General features: G+C 38.5%; 1 protein-coding gene across 2 annotated transcripts in view; it reads left to right on the plus strand.

Annotated features, from left to right (window-relative positions):
- SNF4Agamma (SNF4/AMP-activated protein kinase gamma subunit) overlaps positions 1–15,000 on the plus strand; it is an 812,417-nt gene that overhangs the window by 50,683 nt on the left and 746,734 nt on the right. The window lies entirely within an intron of this gene.

Raw genomic sequence — 15,000 nt, forward strand, 5'->3', positions numbered from 1 at the left:
GAAGAACAATGACAACATTAACAACATCATTCTTAGAAACAGCACCAACAACGACAAAACATTTTCGACAAACAACAAAAAGCATAAACAAAAACAACATCTAATTCAACCACATCAACATCAAATACATTCGCAACATTAAAAGCATCAACAACAACAACGACGACATCAATAAGAATACCAACAACATCAACAACGACAATAACGTCATTTGAAGTTTTTTTATTCGTTCGCTTTGAGATTAGGTCAATTATTTCAACATAAGGTGTGTTTATACCTCCGCTCTGAAGACTTACGGTAGTATTCTCATTAAGAATATTTTCCTGATATAAATATTATATAAATCCTTGGAAGGGAAGGATTTATATAAGGAAAGAATTTTTTTAAGGATACCACCGTAAGAATATTACGGTGACATTCTTAAAAAAAAATCTTTCCTTATATAAATCTTTCCCTCTCAAGGATTTACATAAGATTTATGTAAGGAAAGATTTTTTTAAGAATACCACCGTAAAATCCTTTCCTTATATATCCTTGGAAGGGTAAGATTTATGTAAGGAAAGTTTTTTTTTAAGAAGACCATCGTAAGAATCTTACGGTGGTATTCTTAAAAAAATCTTTCCTTATATAAATCTTTCCCTTCCAAGGATTTATATAAGACTTATATATAAGGAAAGATTTTTTTTAGAATACCTCCGATACCTTCTCGTCTCAAGAAAGCTGGGATGATGGTGCACAGAGTAGAACAAAAGTCGTGACATTCCCTTCGATGTTCTCCACACTCGTTCTTCAAGGATTTTCTTACTTTCTTGGCAACTACAAGAACAATGAAATGTGTCAGACAAGACAAGACTATACACGAGTTGATATAAACATCACCATGTTCGTAGGGCACTCCTCTCGTACAAGAATAAATTAATATGTTTATGAATAGATAAGTAAATGAATAAATGAATAAATGAATAAATGAATAAATGAATAAATGAATAAATGAATAAATGAATAAATGAATGAATGAATGAATAAATGAATAAATGAATGAAAAATAAATTAGTTAATAAATAGATAACTGAATGAATAAATAGATTAATTAATTGATTAATTAATAGACATTGATCAATCAATTAATCAACTAGTAAATAGATAAATAAACAAATAAAGTAATAATTGAATAAATAATTGGATGAACAGATGAACGAATAGATGATCAAATAGATGAATAAATGAATGAACAGAAATAAGTGAACAAAAAATAGAAAATAAAAAATGTAATACGGGTCGCAACGAGAGAGGGTTTAATTGACTAGCGTCACCACACATTTAACCTACCCCCAGTCGCTATAGCGGGATACTACACAGAACCGATTCTCTTTCCAGACAGTTTCATTCAGCTTCAGGGTAATCGCCGCAGCGAAGCTGAAACTATTTGGAACAGTGGAATGAAGGCGAACTACTTTTTTTTTTCTCCGTTTTCTTCATTGCAAGAGTAGTGTTGTGCCCATTCTTGTGCAAGGTATAATCGATCTACCAAAAGTCGACCGACATATATACAGTATATATATATATATATATATATATATATATATATATATATATATATATATATATATATATATATATATACACACACACACACACACACACACACACACACACACACACATATATATATATATATATATATATATATATATATATATATATATATATATATATATATATATATATATATACATATATATTTGTATATTTCGGCAGCAGGTTTTCCTGTAGACAGATTTCATTGAAGAAAATAGCAATAGATGCATTGATGATCTTCTTGGACCAACGATAGCAAACTTACCTCCAGAAGTCAAGTCTATGGTTAGACTTCTTGAAACTACACAAGAAAATCATCAATGCATCTATTGCTATTTTCTTCAATGAAATATATATATATATATATATATATATATATATACATATATATATGTATATACATATATATATATATATATATATTATTCGTAGGACTTTATTGATAGGGATGACAGGTTTTCACCGATTTATGATTCATGATGAAAACCATCATGATAAAACGTTCATCACGACAACGCTACGATTGCCAGATCGTGGCGCTGTCGGAGACGATGTCCCAACATCCATGGAGGTCCGTCACGGGCTGGAAGCTCATCAAGTCTCCAAGTCTCCTGTCGAAATACTTTACTATCTTAACTCATTATAATCTATTCTACCAACGCTCAATAGTGAGAGAAGATTAAAAAAAAAAAAGACCTCAAAAAAAAAAAAAAAAAAAAAAAAAAAAAAAAAAAAAAAAAAAAAAAAAAAAAAAAAAAAAAAGGTAAAACTGCGCAGCGTATACATCAATGCACTATTTTCTTGGATGATGTGTCACTTATTTCAAATAAAGATAAACTCAAATCAAACGCAAACTAAGAATTTAAAAATAATCTAGTTAGGCTAGCGCCCACACACTTTAAACAAAACGAAAATCAAGTCTAATAATGTACTTACGCAATACTTCCTATTGTCAATTCAACTTATGCACGCGATAGACATTCGAGAACATACGAACATAAGAATGAAGGAGACTAGAAGAGACCAAATGGCCTACACTAGACAGTTCACTGGCCATTACTACTTATGATCCCTATCCATAAAGTTGTCTAACCGTTTCTTAAAACAACCGATAGTTTCAGCGCTCACTACATGGTTGCTAAGTCTATTCCATTCGTTGACCACCCTATTAGTAAACCAACTCTTGCCTATTTCCTTTTTTAATCTAAAATCGTTTTTGCGGGCAGCTCCATAAATAAAATCTGAACTATAAGACATAGAGGCGACAAAACATGTTAAATTTATTGCTTAAGGAAGGAGTGACCTCGTAAAAGAAATGCATACATTATTTTCTTACACATAATGCTGGAACGCATGTAGGTCAAACGCGGACACCAAATATGGTCATGACCTTGAACTTGGCACACTCAAAATTTACGGAATTCTGGCTTGAATCTTTCGCATGTAAATGAATAAATAAATGAATGAATGAATAAATAGATAGGTTTATCAATAAATAGATAATTGAATGAATAGGTAGATAAATAGATAAATAACGAATAAGTAAATAGATAAATTGGGTAAAAGTTAGGATAATTATGGCGACAAAAAAAAAAATCAACCAAAGTCAAGAATGACTAGGATTTTAGTGTAATTACCAGTAACAACTCTGAGGCATCTAAACATTGCAGTCATGTTTAATCTACAAAAATAGATAAATAAAAATAGACAGTTGCATATCTGTTATATATATATATGTTAATGAAACACCAAAGTTTGACGTCTAGCATCCAAGAACTTTGAAGGAGATAAAAACAAATTTATTATGCCATTAGAAATTTAGAAATTATTTTCGAAAAAATTCTGTTACGACCGGAAATGTACAAAAAAGAATTAAAGCGTTACTTCTACATTCAGCAACCCTCGTGTAACACTGGGTAACTTTATTCCCTCGAATGTGGAGAACCCGGGTTCAGTCCTCGATAAGGGACAAGACATTGATCAAGTTATGCTTATATGGCTTTCCAACGTTCTATGCAACGAAGAACATCATGCCTCAGAGAAAACAAATAAGATTCTAGTATTGAAAACACGATCTTTTCGACCTCGAAAATCTAATTACCATCTAAGGCCCATAATCTAATTATGTTTAATCTACAAAAAAAAATATCATAATAGACAGTTGCATATCTGTTATATCTATTTTTAGAAAGTCTATTTTCAACTGGTCTATGAGAAGAGCTTCAACTCAAAGTTTAGAACAAAAATAGATGAAAATTCAATGGACCAGATGTGGAATTTCTTCCATAAAATGCTTACTTAGATGATTCGTAGTGACATTATTATATCTAAGACAAATATTCTTTTAATTCATCTTGTCTTAATTGGTTAGATAAATGACTGTGGAAAAAGACAGACTTACAAGAAATTCAAGTGTTTTGATTCTCCTAATGATTAATCATCAAAATTATTTGATAACTCGGAGGAATTTGATAAGGGTGATTAGGGAAAGAAGCAGCTCCTTGAAATGAATACTGTTGATAAATGTAATAAAAGTTCTAATGAATATTGTAGTTACAATTAAACACAGAGACTTTTAGGAGTCACGCTGGCCTTCTTATGTGTGACAAACAAAACACATGAACGATAAGTAATATCCAAACGAATTGATACATACCATGGGAAGGTACTTCTGTAAATATAGCTAAAGAGAACATTAGAAGATGATATACATATACATATATATATATATATATATATTTATATATATATATATATATATATATATATATATATATATACACATTCTGCTGACAAGTTGACGTAAGTGGGAATAGGGAACACAGGAGTCTTAGTCTGAGTTTATTCCTGACTAGTTTCGCAGGTATGTTTTTCCTTTGAAGAAGCATAACTGCGAAACTAGTCAGGAATAAACTCAGAATAAGACTCCTGTGTTTCCTATTCCCATTTACATCAACCTGTCAAAATGTCTCAATATATATATAGATATATATATATATATATATATATCTATATTTTTATTTATATCTATATATAGATATATATATATATATATATATATATATATATATATATATATATATATATATATATAACCAAAGTTTGACGTCTAGCATCCAAGAACTTTGAAGGAGATAAAAACAAATTTATTATGCCATTAGAAATTTAGAAATCATTTTCGAAAAAAAATCTGTTACGACCGGAAATGTACAAAAAAAATTAAAGCGTTACTTCTACATTCAGCAACCCTCGTGTAACACTGGATAACTTTATTCCCTCGAATGTGGAGAACCCGGGTTCAGTCCTCGATAAGGGACAAGACATTGATCAAGTTATGCTTTCTTGGCTTTCCAGCGTTCTATGCAACGAAGAACATCAAAAGTTCAGTATATCAGTACTGTGTTACTGATTTCAGACATTTCAACACTCGATACCTCAAATGCATTTAACATCACATGCACAATGGAAGACGAAACTATCTTTCCAGGTTTGTCCGAAGGTAGATTAAACGTGGCGAAACATTATGAGACTTGGTTACAGACGTAAAAAGAAATTTTGGTCCCTAGCCGATTCTCATAATGTTTGGCCATGTTTAACCTATCTTCGGACAAACATGATCAGATAGTTATGTCTTTCCCTGTACAACCTTGCCAAGTCAACGTGTACCAAAAGTAGGCAATGATATTCAACCCAAACAATTGTAAAGTGATGTGCATAGGTACAAGTTAGATTAAGTATGGCTACAAAATATAAAGAAAAAATCAACCAAAGTCAATAATGACTAGGATTTTTGTGTAATTACTAGAAACAACCTTGAAGTATCAAAGCATTGTAGTCTTGCGTCAGAGAAAACAAATAAGATTCTAGTATCGTAAACACGATCATTCGACCTCGAAAATTTAATTATTATTAACCAATTACTATTCTGCTCATGTCTGGAATAAGTTGCTTCCACAATTCTCAACTATTTCTATTTTCTTCTTTTCTCTAGTTGTTGCATTTTTTTTTTTTTTTTTTTTTTTTTTTTTTTTTTTTTTTTTTTTTTTTTTTTTTTTTTTTTTTTTTTTTTTTTTTTAGATTTTGTGGAAACAGAATTGGCAGTGAAAGAGTTAAACCCTTAAGCCTAATCTCGATTAAGCTTTTCGTGGGGTTTTACGACTAGAGTTGTTCTTTCAAGCTGCCTCCTTGCGATGTCAGTTAAGTGAGAACAACCCTCTCTACAGCAAAGGGGTCAAGGTGAAGAGGCAAGGGACCTTCAAGTTCCGCCAAATTATATACAAGCGTTCGGGAAATATGCAAGAGACAGACACGGACGGGTAAGTGGACACACACACACACACACACACACACACACACACACACACACACACACACACACACACACACACACACACACCGACTCGGTGGCACGGTTGGTAGAGCGCTGAACTGGGAAGTAGAAGTGCTCCCAGTACCCAGTTCGAATCCTGCCCAGGGCCGAAATTATTTCGGTATCGCTGTGCCTCGGGTCGTTACTCTGACTCTCGTGGGCGGGGAGTTGGGTGTGTGTGGGTGTGCAAGGTCATAGCATTACCCATAGATCGGACCTACGAGCTCTGAGCTCTCTTCCAGGAGGGAAATAGCTGTCGATCACGAGTCCAACACGTGATCCAAAGACCAAGTGAATACACACACACACACACACACACACACACACGCACGCACACACACGTGATGCAGTGGTAGATTTCCCGGCCGCCACTACGGCGGTCCGTGTTCGAATCCCCCAGAGCTGAAATAATTTCAGTATCGCTGCGCTGTGAGTCGTTACTCCAACTTTCGTGGGCGGGGAGTTGTGTGTGTGTGTGTGTGCGTGTAAGGTCACAGCATTACCCATAGATCGATCATATATGAGCTCCGAGGTCTCTTCCGGGAGGGAAATAGCTGTAAATCACGAGTCCAACACGTGATCCAAGACCATGGTGAATCACACAAACACACGCACAAATCACATTTTCATTCACTTCTATTCGCGCTTACGCATGCATACATATAATAACTTATTGCAGTTTATGGTCCAATTTATTGCCGTCAGCACACGGTGGAAAGCCTTTACTATATCTCACAAGCAAACAACCCCAAGGACATTCGGCTTGGGGCAGAGTGGAGGACCACGCCAGTTGCCTCGTCAAGGCGTTGATGCTCTTGGCGGATCGTTTTACACAGATTCTGTAGGTTTTCATTCAGTTGGGAATTGGGACGACCTTTGGCAGGAACGGCCTCTCCACAATTTAATAGTCCTTTCAAGCAGATCTGACCTCTTCTTTATAAGATTGTCTGGCTTCTATATATATATATACATACATATATATATATATATATATATATATATATACATACATATATATATACATATATATATATATACATACATATATATACATATATATATATATATATATATATATATATATATATATATACGGTGTTTCAAAGCACGGATGAATTTAACTGGGACGCGTTGCATTATGCCTTCATGCATTTAAATATTAAATTACTTTTCTGAGTACAAGAGTCCAAGCCTGAATAAAATCACCTGGCTACAACCCATCGCGGAATGTCTTACGGAGACAAATCTGTGTGAGATCAACATCAGGGAAGCGTGACATGTCTGAGTCTCAGGGAACATTCGCTTGTTTGATACAAAGTCATTCCAACTCGATACCCTATAACTCTCCAAAGGCATCTGATACCTATATGTCAATACATCTCTTCAAATCAGCTTTCAGAGTCGGTGTTTCATAGCTGTGTTTAACGAGACAAGGAGAGCAGATAACCTGATGATTCGGGTCTTAGTCCTCGTGCATAAGCCTAAGCGTAAACTGAGACGCAGGTGACACAGGCGACGCAGCACACCAAAGGCAGGCTTCCTGTTGCTGAATTGAAGTCTGCGTCGCCTGGGTCGCCTGTGTCGCCTGTGTCGCCTACGTCACCTGTGTCGCCTACGTTGCCTGTGTCGCCTACGTCGCCTGTGTCGCCTGCGTCCCCTGTGTCGTTTGCGTCTTCTGCGTCACCTGTGTCGCCTGCGTCGCCTGCGTCGCCTGTGTCGCCTGCGTCGCCTGTGTCGCCTGCGTCGCCTGTGTCGCCTGCGTCGCCTGCGTCGCCTGTGTCGCCTGCGTCGCCTGTGTCGCCTGCGTCGCCTGTGTCGCCCGCGTCTCAGTTTGCGCTAAGGCTAATTGTCGACAACACTATATGCCCTGGCTAAACTGGTCCAAAACACCATGAGCGACCCCAATCCCATGAAAGACTTTCTGACATGAATAACCACTGTTGTGTATCAAACTATTAAGAAATGTGAAGCTTCCCAAGACCTCACTGTCCTTGCCTCGTGTCACCTAGTAAGCCCCCAAAAGGCCTGAACCTCGGTGTCAAGGAGACCTGAAATACTAATGGTTTCGTCTCTCTGTGCAGTGGCTCGAGTACTTCCCACTGCTCCCCCTCCCCCCGTCAAGCCCGTGGGAGTGACATTTCACTCCCAAATAAAAAAAATGAAATAAAAATAAATAAATAAATATAAAATGTCCCCCCTACCCTCCCCCTCCGCCCTCCCCACTCCCCCTACCCCTCCCCCAAAAAATAAAATAAGAATAAAAATAAACGTCCCCCCACTCCCCCTACACCCCCCCAAAAAGGCTGACATTAGTGTTGCCAGTGTATGTTCCACAATGACATTAATCGACAATTGTACCCAACATTTAGTACTTGTAGCTGTTGAAAAGTGCCAGAATGAAAAAAACACTCCCGTCTCACTTCTAAATCAACAGAAAAGCTGAACACCCTTCCAATACTTGTGTTCTCTCTCTTAGAGTATAGGTCAGTTATCTTCGCAGAAATTCCACGTATCTTCGAAGAACCGCAGAACACCTCACGATGCAATGCATCAAGTGTCCTCTTGAGATGAACGTAGTCTGCAAGCAACCCTTGTTGAAATTGACGTCAGCGTTCTACAAGAACACTTAGCGCTAGGATCAAATCAATTGTTCATTTCTCGTGTGTGAATCCAAAGTGTACAGACTTCTCAAACTTTAACTTACTCGTATGTAAGCAAATAGGGAACCCAAGGAGAGGAAGCTTAGTGTTTGGTTTATGACCCAAAAGTCACAGAGATCTTGAAAGAGTATATGCACCCAACACCTTCAGACTTCGATGGGGGCGGTTGTTGGTTTTATGGCGTCAGACTAATTTGTACTTGGCTCAGAGCGTACCTTACCCAAACGTTCGAGTCAGGCAACTCATTCGGGTCTTCGGCCTGGTCGAAGTGCCTCTCCGAGCCAAGAGGGGCCAGCCGTACAGTCCTAAATAAAGGACTAAAGAGGTGTTTTGTTACCCGCTAGGGGGCCATTGCAACACAACCACAGTACTAGGGTACTGCTCAACCTCCAGTGCTCCCGTCTCCCGGCCCTACGCATGTCAAACACACAGGTTAATGACCCAAAATTTAATTAAGTGACCATTGACTCGAAGAAAGTACGTCTGCCTTCTGAATGGTCTTATTTTTCTTTCAACTGAGCGTACCAGACACCCTCCCCACCAGTGGCGGGAAACCGGTGGGGAATTCGATCTGTTCGACGACAACCCGACCATGCGGCAGGTAGTGCTGGGTTACACAATACCAGCAAAAAAAAAAAAAAAAAAAAAAAATATATATATATATATATATATATATATATATATATATATATATATATATATATATATATATTATCAAGGGCGAATCACTTCATCACAAGGATCAGTTTTTATCCGAATAGAATCATCAGGTGTCAATGGGGAGCAGAACAAGGCGGTGAGTTTAGATATTTTATTTCATCATTGTACATTGCATAACAATCCCTTAACGGTAACCAAAATAGAATTATGTCACCCTATACGTAAGAACTAACGAGAAAATAAAGAAGTGAAAGGTTTTCCCTAAAGCGAATGATATCGTCTGGCTGTGTCTGAAATTATCATAAAGAGAACCTCACTCCCAAACAGGTTGAATAAATATTTAAATTCTTCTCATTTTTTTGCTGTTTTTGCGGGACTTACCATACATGGCTTCATGTAGACGTGCACGTATGTGTATGTGTGCGTGTACGTATGTGTGTGTGTATGTATGTGTGTGTATGTGTGTGTGTATGTGTATGTGTGTATATATGTGTGTGTATGTTTGTGTGTGTACATGTACGTACGCACACGTGTACGGGCTTACATAAGTCTCTGTGTTGTGTTACTCCATTTTATTGAAATATTTTTGTATTATTTACTCAGGCCTCTAGTGTGATGCCACGCTTGGCACTAATGCCAATAGCTTAGTCACACGCTCTCGCACACCTACATATACGTACGCATATACGCACACACATGCACATACACACACACACGCGCGCACACACACACACACACACACACACACACACACACACACACACACACACACACACACACACACGCTCACACGCACAACCACACGCGCACACACACACATATACAGGCAAACACACACACATACAGCACACACAAACGCTTACAAGTTAATTCCGTTTTACAATAATATCAAATTTGAGTAGTTTTTCTTCCATTTTATCCCATGGTGCAGTGAGGTTCATGATCATATATGTGTATATATATATATATATATATATATATATATATATATATATATATATATATATATATATATATATATATATATATTTATATATTTATATATGTATGTATATTTATGTATTTATATATATATATATGTATATATATATATAGTATATATGCGTACAGTACATAGAATCTTACCTGTTTTTCTCTAAGAAAACTGCTTTTCTTGGAGACTAAGGGAACCTGCGTGAAGATGTGAAGGTGTGATGACTTGCTGCTGAAGTCTTCAAGAAGGTCCTCCTAAAAAGAAAAAAAAAAGAAAGAAAAAAAAAACATATTTCGGATACCATAAAGTTGCTCTTTTCTTTCCTCTTCCGCGTGTGTTAAGCTCATCTTGCAATGGGAACAAGTTCATCAACACTAAACTGTTGGAGGGAAAACCATCAATAAGTGTCTATATTCAATGAATATAGTATACACAGATACACACACACACCTATACGCACACGCATACGCATACGCAAGATGCAAAACTTCAGTTAATGTGAGTTGGAGTGTTTATTATCATAAAATACACATAAACATAACAATCCTTTGGCTTAAACGGGGTAAAAACCTCCTACAGACGACTAAAACCGTCAGTTGACCAGACACATCACGCGTAAACCTCGAAACTACAAACAAACATTGCATAGGCAACGCCTTACCACATTCACTATGCCTGTGCCCTTGCCCTATACACCCAGCCCCTCCCTCCCTCCCTCCCTCCCTCCCACCTCCACCTACGGGAGGCCTGGCCTCGGGCCTCGCCACACAAGGACACTCGAGGGCCGAGTATCCACGCCTTGTGCGCGAAGCTGAGAGAAACGAAACAACAAACGGACCACCACAAGTCAGACGCCTCGTGAGGCGACGCGGGCCCTCGGATATAGAAAACGTAAGAGTCAGAACGCGGCTTTGGGGGTTTTGCAAGCAACCAAACACTCAGCTGGTAATAAACAAGGGTTTGCGCTTTCTCCGACTATGCTACCCATTCCTTCCCCTCCTCCTCCTCCTCCTCCTCCTCCTCCTCCTCCTCCTCCTCCTCCTCCTCCTCCTCCTCCTCCTCCTCCTCCTCCTCCTCCTCCTCCTCCTCCTCCTCCTCCTCCTCCTCCTCCTCCTCCTCCTCCTCTTCCTCCTCCTCCTCCTCCTCCTCCTCCTCCTCCTCCTCCTCCTCCTCCTCCTCCTCCTCCTCCTCCTCCTCCTCCTCCTCCTCCTCCTCCTCTTCCTCCCCTCCTCCTCCACCACCTCCTCCTCCTCCCACCTCTCGTCTTCCTCAACCTCAAATTACTCCCTCCGCTCAGTTTTTCTTCTCTTCCTCTTCTTCTTCTTCTTCTTCCTCTTCTTCTTCTTCTTCTTCTTCTTTTCTTCTTCTTCCTCTTCCCTCACCTACTCCTCCTATGCCTCTCCTTTTTCTCCTCCTGTTCCTCCTCCCTAACCTCCTCCTTCTCCTCCTTCCTCTCCATCCTCTCTTTTCTCTCTTCTCTCAACTATCTTCCTCTTTTCTCCCTCGTGTGACGCCCCTATGGACCCAAACTACGTAGCATTCTTTCATGATTGGAAACTAGTCTTCAAAAAAAATAAATGAATAAATAAAATCACACCTAATATCTAATATCTATCTAACCTGTCTAACATCTAATATCTTCTAATATCCCTCCTCTTTGCTACTATCCTTATTTCTCTTCTCAGAAACCTCCTCTATCCCTAAGGTTAGAACCCGCTGGCCATTTACGCAAACAGGCAACACAAATCCGCTCCATTTTATTACCCATAATGTCAACATTTCCCTTACACCAGTCCCCTTCTTTTTTCCCGTTCTTCCAACTTCTCCTACTTTTATTTTGTTCCTCTCCTCCTCTGCCTCCTTCTCCTCCTCCTCCTCCTCTTCTTCCACTTGTTGCTCCCCTTCTTCCTCCTCCTGTTGCTCCTCCTCCTGATCCTCCACCTCCTCCTCCGCCTCCTCCTCCTCCTCCTCCTCCTCCTCCTCCTCCTCCTCCTACTCCCCCTCCTCCTCCTCCTCCTCCTCCTCCTCCTCCTCTTGCTCCTCTTCCTCCTCTTGCCCTGGCAACAACCAGATAAGAAAGTACATGGTTTGTTTCTTCATTTGTTTATTAATTATTTTATTCATTTATTCATCTATTTATCTATCAAATTATATAACTATTTACTTATTTATTAATTTCTCTATTTATTTATCTATTCATTTATTTACTTATTCATCCATATACTTATTCATGTATTTATGTATTTATTCATATATTCTTTGTCTATCTATCTATTTATCCATTTATTCATTACTATTCTTATTAACATTTTTCTGACCTTGATACGTGATCAACTCTGTCCTGGCTTGGACAAGACTTTGATCACTCAAGACATTCTAGCAATTGTGGAGAATTGACAATCGATGCGAAAAATAGACAAATGTACTATCCCGCACAAAATTGATGAATAAACAAATAAATAAATAAAAATAGACGAGGAGTAGATCAATTACGGCCCCACTCGCCTCAAGGCCCGAAATCCAACTCCATCGATGATCCCAAGATGGCCTACATACTGACATCAGGTTCAACATAGAAGAGAGAGAGAGAGAGAGAGAGAGAGAGAGAGAAAGAGAGAGAGAGAGAGAGAGAGAGAGAGATAGAGGGAGGGGGGAGAAATAGGGAGAAAGCGACAACAGGTCGAACGTGTAAGAGAGAGAGAAAGAGAGAAAGCGACATCGAGTTCAACAGAAAAGAGAAAGAGAGAAAGAGAGAGATAACAGGTCCAACATATAAAAGGGAGAGAGAGAGAGAGAGAACGACAACGGGTCTAACGTGTGAAAAGAGAGAGAGAGAGAGAGAGAGAGAGACAACAGTCCAACGTATGAAAAGAGAGAGAGAGAGAGAGCAACATCGTTTCCAAAGTATAAAGAGAAAGAGAGAGAGCGAAAAGAGAAATAATTTTCTAAATTTAATTTCGAATAGTGAATATTTCTAATCCTAGAGATTTCTAGCAGAAAAAAACTATAAATTCTATACTCAGGACAAACCGGAATCTTGATCTAGTTTTGCGCCTGACCTCTTTACCGTCTGGCGGCACACTAAGCATTTCTCGCTAGCATGCTATTTCCTTTTGCTACTCAGTTTGAGCAGCAACGACTTCGGTTACGATTTTCTTTTTGTTTTTCAATTTTTTTTCAAAATTCCAAAAGTCAAATTACTCTTGCTGACGTCATATAGTGAGAAGCTAAATGACGGACTTAGAAAATTTAAACGAATGTTAGATTGTTGAGATGTTTTTACTAAATTCTAGAATATTGTAACCCAAGTCGTTTCATAAGAACATAAGAATGAAGGAGACTGTAAGAGACCATAAGGCCTACACTAGACAGTTCCATGTCCATTACCACCTGTCATCCCCATCCATTAAGTTGTCTAACCGTTTCTTAAAACAACCGATAGTTTCAGCGCTTACTAGATGGTTACTAAGTCTATTGCATTCGTTGACCATCCTATTAGTAAGCCAATTCTTGCCTATTTCCTTCCACTTATACGAAATAACAAAAGCAAGTAGCATGCTAGGTGTGCCGGCACATTTAGTGTTACCGGGAACAAGTTTGATAAGGCACATGACCAATGAAAGAAACCTACCGAGGTGGACTACAAATCCTTCAAGAGCGAGTACGATCCCATCGGGATGAATAGAATAGCCTGGCGCCAGATGGAATAAGGTCCTGTTCACACTAGCGGTTTGAACCGCGGCGGTTCAGTTACAGTGTAAGTCAGTGGAGGTGTTCACACACAACCACTCAGTTTTTCCTTGACTCTGCCTTACCGCCGCGGTTTCTGCGCGGTTCGAACCGCTAGTGTGAATAGGGTCTAAGAGGAAACGTGTAACCTGATATGCAAGGGGTACAGAAGCCATACCCTCTCCACCTCCTCCACCACCTCCTCCTCCCATCCTTCCCCTCCATGTCATGGTACTCTCGATTGTTGTCCTACAGGCCAACAATTCGAATCCTTCTTAGTAAATAATTCTAAAAAAAAAAAAAAAGTGGTAATCACTGATAACATTATAAGTGTCTGCAATGGTGGTCACAATAAAATAAATAAACAAAAAAATTAATTAAATCAAATAAATTAGATTAAATTAAATTCAACTAAATAAAGTGAAATAAGGAAACTAATTAAAAGTAAATAAAATTTGATTAAATCAGATATGATAAAATTAGATTGAATTAAAAAAGTAACTAGCAGGAAGATTATGAAAATATCCTTTGTTTATTTCCCTCCCGAAGCTTCCTCAGTCCCTACCTCCTCCATCTACCTCCTCCTCCTTCTCAGTCCCTACCTCCTCCATCTTCCTTCTCCCCCTCAATCCCTTCCTCCTCCACCTACCTCCTCCTCCTCTGTCCCTTCCCCCTCCATCTACCTCATCCTCCTCTGTCCCTTCCTCCTCCATCTACCTCATCCTCCTCCTCAGTCCCATCCTCCTCCATCTACCTCCTCCTCCTACTCTTCCTCCTCCTACTCTTCCTCCTCCTACTCTTCCTCCTCCTACTCTTCCTCCTCCTTCACTCGATAATCCTGTCCACCCCAACAACAACAACAACAACACAGAATAAAGAAATTACGACTTTAACACAAATAGAATAGAAATAACTTCACGAAATCATACAAATGTTTGTACATTTGTCTCACTTTTCGAATTAATTACTCTTAGTCCGCTCTCTTTTCCTCTTTTTATGTTTCCCGTATTTCCTTCACTCTCCATTCCTCT

The sequence above is a fragment of the Oratosquilla oratoria genome, chromosome 15 (genome assembly GCF_046742065.1).
Source record: "Oratosquilla oratoria isolate Oo_2021 chromosome 15, ASM4674206v1, whole genome shotgun sequence".
NCBI lineage: Eukaryota > Metazoa > Arthropoda > Malacostraca > Stomatopoda > Squillidae > Oratosquilla > Oratosquilla oratoria.